We start from the raw sequence: 9,977 nt of genomic DNA on the forward strand, positions 1-9,977 counted from the left end.
ATATGAAATTTATTTAATTATTTATTAAGTACATTACTTATATTTATTTGAGCTTTACTTGTACGATGTATCATAATTCCATTCCTTGTCAGACATATAGGAAAAAACTAATGACTACAAATATTTTTTAATTTAAATGACACTAATCTGCAACATAGCTCATCCATTCCAAGGTAATGAATTTGTGATTTATAATTATTTCTATGACATTCTTTTACTCTAGAAACTTCTAAACTTTTGACCTTTAGTTAAATTTTAATTATAAAAATAAGAATAATGTGTATTCAAATATTAAAGTCCTATTGATTACAAATAATAAGAGATAAAGATTGAAGTTTTTAATGATAGTAAAAATACACTAGTAATATATTTTATATTTATTCTTGAATTGCTATTAAGGCCCGGTTGCATCAAAGTTACTTTGACTTTAAGCGAAACTTAAAACTCTATCTATCTTGTTTTAAAGCTGAAAAAGATTAAAAATAAATATGAAATATGTTACTATTGTATTTTTACTATCATCAAAAATTTCAATCTTTATCTCTTATTAGTTATATAATCAATAGGACAAGACTATTATATATATTCGATAAGGTATTTTTCACAAATACTTTTTTTTTTACCAGAAAATTAAAATAATTTAAGACTCACCTACGATGCGCAGCAGCGGAGATTATAATATTCATCTGCAAAACATAAATATACTCAAATATTAAAAAGCAGGAAAATATCTAAAAAAAATAAGTACATATTTATTTGCTTCCTTTAAACAAATGAAACAAAGAAAAAGATTATATTATTTTCGAAAAATGATATTTTCAGATGTTAATCTTTATAAAATTGGAAAAATAAATCAATCCTCTCGTATTGAATAAATAATTGCAAAACAGTCTTAAATATTTTTAATATTTTACATCAGATATTTTATGAATATCTTTTTAATTTCCAATAAACATTGATTGTATTCATATCAAATAATTTGAGTATTTAACAATAAAATTTTTAAAATATCTTCTATAAGACATTATATAAATTAATGTAAAATGAGGCATCACATAAACAAAAAATCAACTTAAACAAAAAAAAGTAAAAAGCAAATAACACATATGATAGAATAAAAAAGTAATGCGTATAATAAATTGTAACAAAGCTAAATATCTATATAATTTCATTGAGCTCAATTTGAAATATAAATATATATAAATATATATACGCGAAAAAGTACCTTAACCCAAACATCGAAATTCATTTCTTTGAAAATAAGTATAAAGAGATACAAATGAAAAGCATAATAAGAACAGAAAGTAACAGATTTCAATATATCTAAAACCATTCAATGTGGTATACAGGCTTCTGATGTTGAAATCTATTTCCTCTTCCTATTGCATATGCTTTTCGGTTTCCAGTTAACACAATCTAACAGTAACATAACAATGATAGTATGTTACTGTTAGTTGGTGTTTACTGGGTTGTTTTAGGCTTAATGATCATTATTACGCCTGTGATCTATGGTACTCGAATCTGAGCTTAGCGAAATTATATCAGTGATTTAACTCTTGATTACAAGAGACTAACTCACGGTTATTCCGCCGTTGCTTGATGCCAGACTTCCTCCTCCTCCTCCTCCGTTTTCGATTCATGAAGTAAGGTCAGCCACTATCACATTACACTTTACACGGCACTCCCGTTTATCATTCGTGATCGCTAATCGTGACAAGCACATCATCAAATCACAACAAAGGAACGACGTGGAAATCTCGCTCATGCTAACCACCCGACATTCCCATGAGAGTTTAACGACGCGAAATCGCGAACTATGATCAAATCTAAGATGGCGGAGAAGGAAATGAAAATTCATAGAACGCATTGCCAACTTCATGCGACAAGCACGACTACCGTCGCGTCGCGGGGATGCTATACCTGTTGCTCCGCCTGTACTTTCGTCCACTCTCTGCACTTCGAATAGGCATCGAGGAAATTCACATTCGCGACGATTATCTCGTATTACAGCATAAAGCTCGATCTATATAAACTACTCAAATATGCTATTTTAATTACAATAGGTCACACTTTAGTGTATTGTACAGAAGTATTGTACAGAATAATCGCGATTAAAGCTTCATCATACGTACTGTATTCGCGTTTCGAAAGATAATGCGACGCAAGCGGTACGCCGCTGCCGGCTCGCTTGAGTGTCGGCGCAGGAATGCCTGGTAATGCTGTGACGTATCGTACGTAAGACGCAGTGGGCCGTTCCGCAGTGCGAAGTAAACATGTTTTTTCTTAGTATCGTGAACTTGTTAGCATCACTTAACATTTAATTTCGTAGAATAACGTAAAATAATTTCGTAGAATAATTTCGTAGAATAGATTTCAAAAATTTAATGGATTTTTACTTAAATCTTAGTGCGAATACTATAATTGGATGTATTCCGATATTGTACTTTAACTCTGTACGAGATGTTTAATTTTTTTTTTAATTGAAAACTTTTTTAATTGAAAACTTTGTAAAGGGTTGACTTAAATTATATCATTTAAAAAGAAAGAAAATAACTAGTTTTAATAATTAAAGGAAAAATAACACTTTAATGGAAAAGTATACTAATTATTAACATACATTTCCATTAAAATATTACCTATTTTTTCTTCTAAATATTGAATCTAGTAATTTTCTTTCTTTTTAAATGATATAATAGAAATCAACTCTGTACGAAGTTTTCAATAAAAAAAAAATTAAACAATTTATAGGCACGGAGTTAAAGCATACTATTAAAATACATCAAATTTCAACATTCACATTAAGATTTAAATAATAATCCATTAAACTTTCAAACCATTTTCATTCTATGGCATTAAACGTTAAGTGATGCTAACAAGTTTACAAAGAAAGAAACATATTTCGAGAATGTTCGATAACAATCTATTAGTACTCTAAAACTATTTAATCTGAAAAATGCAAGAAATAAAATATTTGATATATTTTGTTTTAAAATTTTCAAGACAATATGTTTTACAATTTTTAAGTCAACGGATGCGGCTTTCGAATTTCTTTACGGACTATATCACGCGGCGTAAGAGTGTGCGGCGTCCTGCGTAAGGTCACCGTACCAGTCACTACTATTCGCACGGCAACGCTCGGGCGAGCCGGTAATGGCGTATCGTTTGCGTCGTATTATCTTTCAAAATCATCCGTTGATCGCGTTTTGAATCCGCATTTTTCAGATTAGATAATTTTAGAGTACTAATAGACTGTTATCGAACATTCTTGAAATATATTTCTTTCTTCGTGAACTTGCTAGCATCACTTAACGTTTAATTCCATAGAATGAAAACGGTTTGAAAGTTTAATGGATTATTAATTAAATCTTAATGCGAATGTTGAAATTTGATGTATTCTGATAGTATGCTTTAACTCCGTGCCTACGAATTGTTTAATTTTTTTTATTGAAAATTTGTAAAGAGTTGATTTCTATTATCATTTAAAAAGAGAGAAAATTACTAGATTCAATATTTAAAAGAAAAATAGGTAATATTTTAATGAAAATATGTGTTAATAATTAATATATTTTTCTATTAAAGTGTTATTTTTCCTTTAATTATTAAAACTAGTCATTTTCTTTCTTTTTAAATGATATAATTTAAGTCCTTTACAAAGTTTTAATTAAAAAAAATTAAACAGCTCGCACAGAATTAAAGTACAATATCAGAATATATCCAATTATAGTATTCGCATTAAGATTTAAATAAAAATCCATTAAATTTTCGAAACAGTCTTATTCTACGAAATTAAATGTTAAGTGATGCTAACAAGTTCACGATACTAAGAAAAAACATGTTTACTTCGCACTGTGGAACGGCCCACTGCGTCTTACGTACGATACGTCACAGCATTACCTGGCATTCCTGCGTCGACACTCGAGCGAGCCGGCAGCGGCGTACCGCTTGCGTCGCATTATCTTTCGAAACACAGTTCGTGTGACGAAGCTTTAATCGCGATTATTCTATACAATACTTAAAGTGTGACTTATTGTAATTAAAATAGCATGTTTGAATAGTTTATGTAGATCGAGCTTTATACCGCAAAATACGAGATAATCGTCGTCGCGAACATGAATTTCCTCGATGCCTATTCGAAGTGCAGAGAGTGGACGAAAAGCAGGCGGAGCAACAGGTATAGCATCCCCGCGACGGCAGTCGTACTTGTCGCGTGAAGTTGGCAACGCCAACTACGAATTTTCATTTCCATCTCCGCCATCTCAGATTTGATCATAGTTCGCGACTTCGCGTCGTTAACCATCACAGGAGTGTCGGGACTGTCGGGTGGTTGGCATGAGCGAGATTTCCACATGTTTCTTTGTTGATTTGATGATGTGTTCGTCGCGATTAGTCACAAATGATAAACGGGAGTGCCGTGTAAAGTGTAATGTGATAGTGGTATGTGAGTGATTGGCCGTACTTCGTGAATCGAAAGCGGAGGAGGAGGAGGCCTGGGATGGCATCAAGCAACGGCGGAGTAACCGTGGGTAAGTCTCTTGTAATTAAGGGTTATATCACTGGTATAATTTCGCTGAGGTCAAATTTGAGTACCATAGGCCACAGTGCAATAATAATGATCGTTGAAATCCAACCCACTAAATACTAACTAATAGTAACTTAACATCATTGTTATGTTAGATGATTTGTACTGGAAATCAAAAAACACGCAATAGGAACAGGAAATAATAGATTTCAACATCAGCCTTTTTGATAGGTTGAAATCTGTTACTTCCTGTTCTTATTGTCTGTGATTTTCATTTGTATCCTTTTATATTTATTTTCAAAGGAATAATTCTCGATGTTCGACGTAAAGTTCTTTATCGCGTATTTAAGCAAATTGAACTTAATGAAATTGTATCGGTGTTAGGCTTTGTGTTACAATTTGTTACACGAATTATCTTTTTATTTTGTACTCTATCGTATATATACATATATATACATATGTACTATTTATAGTTTTTACTTTTTTTTATCTAAATTGATTTTTTGTTTATGTGATGCCTTATTTTATATTAATTTGTATAATATCCTATAGAAGATATTTTTTAAATTTTATTGTTAGATATTCAAAATATTTGATAGAGTATGAATAATACATTTAATTTTATTGGAAATTAAAAAGATTATAATATATTTTGATGTAAAATATTTAAAAATATTATCTGGTTTGAAATTATTTCTACAATAGGAGAAGATTGATCTAATTTTATAGAAATTAATTTCTGAAAGAATCATTTTCCGAAAACAATATATCTTTTATTTTTGACTGTTTTATTTGTTGAAGAAAAGCAAATAAAAAGTTTAATACTTTAAAAGTTTAATACTTTATTTTTTTTATGTGTAGTAGTTTTATAGTATTTATTTTTTTGGATTTTTTTATGATCCTGCATTTTAATATTTGAATACATTTATATTTTGCAGATGAATATTATAACCTCCGCTGCTGCGCATCGGTACGGTGAGTCTTAAATTATTTTAATTTTTAGGTAATGAATTTGTGAAAAAAACACTATCCGACATATGTAATAGTCTTTTTCTGTTGATTACAAATGATAAAGATTAAAGATTTTTAATGATACTAAAAATACAATAGTAATATATTTTATATTCATTCTTAAGCGCTATTTAATATTTGAATACACATTATTCTTATTTTTATAATTATTTAGCTAAAGATCTCAAAAATTTGTAAATTTTTAGAATAAAATATAAATATAAAATATAAAATATAAATATAATGTAATTAACATATCAAGGCTAATGAGAATCAAATACAGATGATAAAGCGTAAGATCTTACAAAAATGAAATTTCCGAATATTCTCGATAAAATGACGTCTTCTTTATTTTGAACTTTAGTTTCCATTCACTGAATCTTCTTCAGCGAAGTACAAATGTAATGAAAAGTTCACATATCTGGAAAGATTGCCTCACAACTTGCCAAAGATGAAGTGATGATAAAATCTTTGTGGACAGAGAGCGTGTCAAGAAGCTTAAATACATAATTATTTACGGAATTAAAATCAAAAGAACATACTTTGGCAATCTTCATGTTTGTTCTTTTGATTTTAATTCTGTGACGCAACCTTTTCGGATATGTGAGCTTTTCGTTACATTTTTGTACTTTGTTAAAGAGGATTCCAAAGTGAGTGGAAATGTTCAAAATAAAGAAGACATTTTATTGATAGAATATTCGGAAATTTTATTATTTCAATGATCTTACGCCTTTGACTCTCATTAGTCTTGATGTTAGTTTATATTTTAAAGCTTGAATCCTATATAACTATTATTGGTTTCTTTCTTAATTTTTAGAGTAAGAAAATGTTTTAGAAATAATTGTAATATTGCACAAATTCATTGCCTTGGAATGGATGGGTTGTGTTGCAGATTAGTGTCATTTAATTTAAAAGGATTTGTCATCACTTGTTTTTTCCTGTATATTTGACAAGTAATGCAATACGATACTCGCACAAATGAAGCTCATAAATAAATATCATAATGAATTCAATAAATAATTAAATAAATCTTATAAATGCACATTATAATCAATCACCAATTATCCTTACATATTATAATTAATTTATCATTATCTGGTTTAATCATTTATTGCAATTTTTGGAACAAGATCTTATTATGTAACAAATTAAAAATAATATGTCAACTAAAATATACATACTAACTAAAAATAATCCAATCCATACCATTAATATTATAACTTTACACTCAAAAATATAAATTGAAATATGTAACACATAGTGTTATATATAAGGCCTGTTTATTATCGAAAAACTCTAAAGAATAAATCAATTTATAATCAACTAATTACACTATTGTATAAAAAATTATAATATGAAGCTCTGTTATTTCTTGCTCGTTAGTATCTTCGCTTTCGTTTTATGTACGTTATAGCTTTTTGATTCTTTGTCAAAGTCGGTTTGTTCACACATTATTTCATGCTGGAGAGAGAGGATCATGTTGAAATTGATTTGAAAAAGCGATTTGCAACATGACATTCGAATCCAAGCATAGCTAATGAAACAGATCTATATCTTGTATACTCAATAAGTAAGCAATCGTGCGAAATCCATTGGGAGTAACGGCTGTTGTCGATTGTCGTTTCGGCATGTCTGCGGAACATTTAATTAACGTGCATTAATTATTTGAGTACTTACTTAGCGCTCTGCCATGATCGCACTTAGAAAGATAATGCTTGCAATAGTCCGTTGGCGTATGTATAAAAAATTGACGTGCGCTTGTTGCCGTAGAAAATATTCGATGAGAAATATTCAACACATACGAAGAAAATACGAATTAAAATTTTTCTTCAAATAGAAATTAAATTTCTATTCTTCAAATAGAAATTAAATTTTTATTCTTTTTTTTCTTTCTCTCTTTATCCTCACATCTCAAATCGATTTCAATGACCGTTTTAGTTATTATTATAACGCTTTAGTTATATATTATAATTGCTTTTTCAAGTTTGTTGATGTCATTGCAACTAACGTTTATTATTTTATTCAATTAACACAGAAATAATCATCTGAGGATATTTTTTATATCCCAGCAGTGAGAAAAAATGTTATTCATTGTATAATGTTTTTATAAGGATATTGTTTAATTCTTTCTTTTTCTTCTTTCTTTTTCAATAACTATTTTTGACGAATCTTTAAATATGCAATTTCATCAAAAACGTACAATAAGAGTGTGTTATTATTAATTAAAATCTTAAAATTTTTTTAAAAAGAAATACTCTCTCTATCACAGTAAGTTATTCCATTTAATATTTGTTTGGTTTCTATACTTTTTTTCAATACTTTGTTTCTATACAAGAAAATTGTAACTAATCTATATAGTTCTTAAATATTAATAAATCGGAAAGCAATTAATATAAAATATATTAACTATATATATATATATATACATATATATATATATATCCCATTTACAAAATGAAAAAATCAGGTAATAATTCTCAGGTTAATTTTATTCGAGATTTTATTTAATTAAACTTAATGACGGAAAATCATAGGATTTATCTTCATCTTAATTCCACATGAATGTATTACAATTTTATTCAAATACATCTATTATAGATTCTGTTTATGGAATCTACTTAAATTATTAGAGATATATCTGATATTTCTTTGTACATTAAACTGACTAATGTAATATTGATGTAATTACTGTAAAATTTTCAGATATGATTTCTTTGTATTGGAATCCAGATTTCAAGTGTGACGCAATCTTTTTAATATTTATCGGTGCAAAGATAAAATTGACTTAATGTGATTCTCTCTCTCTCTCTTTCTCTCTCTCTCTTTCATGGCAAATTAATTATTAATAAAATAATAATGTTTCAAATAAAATGTAGCTTCGAATAACTTTACAAACGGCAAATTTTTTGAAAATCTAAAAAGTAATGTTTTTGAAACGTAGAATTACTAAGCTTGATAATTGCAATTTATGTACGTATTGAAATATTGGTTATTATACAATAGTTTCGATTGTGTCTTTCGATTTTTATACTGACTATTTTAAACAGTCTCAAGCATCTTTCTGTCTCTCTTTTTTGATAATCTAACAGTACATGTAAAATATATCAAAAGAATTTCTCGAAATTGAAATCAAAAGCATATCTCGACGATCTTAGCAAATATTGACAATTCCAAGAGCAGTGGTTAAAATTGTTTAAAATGAGACCATCTATATTCCGTTTTCTTCCTTCTAATAAAAATATTGTCTCGCAGAAAGATATATTATAAACCTGATGAAACCTTTATTGAGTCTGCACGTGGACGTACGCGAAACAAGAGAAACGAGAATCGAAATGCGAAGACGAGGTCAAGCAATCACTCGCAGTAATCGCTTAAAGACATTTTCATTTTGACGATACAAACGAAGAAGTTTTATAATGGAAAAGAGAGAAATGACGAGAATTAACGACGGCCAGACGTTCATTGTACGATCGCTCGACGCCATGTTTCCTCTAATTGATTTCTTACTTGGCGACGAAACTTTTCGATTGGACTTCCGGAGAATTTCGTGAGAGTGCGACGGAATTCGAACGTTACGACGTTTAACTGTTCACAAATCGTGAAAGTAAAGTTCTGAATATTTCATTCTTTTTACAGGTTTATCGTCCTATTACGGAACGGAACTTTAGCCATCGTCTGGTAATGATGATAATAAATTTAACAGCGATTATTTCAATTTTTTGTAAAAAATTTTGGATTAAATTATAAACAATTTTTTGTGAAATCGTAGTTATTTAAAGAATATATTAACAGTAATTACTTTAGAATTTTTCTTTGTTCATATGTATTGTTCAAATCAACAATAAATATCATTAAGTATAAATAAAGCTTTTAATTAACTGTTAATTTTGATTTGCAATGTGGCACATGCGAATGTCAATTTTAATTATTCAGCATCATTGTTATACTTCTATTTCCATTTTCAATATCTAAACAATGTCATTATACATTATAAATAATAGTATGAATTTCATTAGTGAATTTCATTTACAAAGTCCTACATAATTTATTTAGACTAGAAGTCTATTCATAAATGTCCAAATATATCAGATGCATCCATAATATTTAGACCGAATTTATAGCCGTAAATAATTTTCAATCTTTGATTGAGAGTGTAATTAATTACAGGTTTATATTTGAATCAATATTTCACAGATTTTACGAATATGTATTCGAAAAATCTGTTATTATTTATGATAGTCTATCTTTAATTATTAGCTTAAATAATCACAAATTCTTCAAATAGCTTTGATCATAATTAATGAAAGATTATCTATTTGAGAGTTTATCTATTTCGTTTAATCTCAGAGGGAGAGAGAGAGAGAGAGAGAGAGAGGAGGAGAGAGAGAGAGAGAGAGAGAGAGTAGTAGTAGTAAGTTAAATTTAAATTAATTAATTAATAATATTA

This window comes from Atta cephalotes, assembly GCF_000143395.1.
Source record: "Atta cephalotes unplaced genomic scaffold scaffold00012, whole genome shotgun sequence".
NCBI lineage: Eukaryota > Metazoa > Arthropoda > Insecta > Hymenoptera > Formicidae > Atta > Atta cephalotes.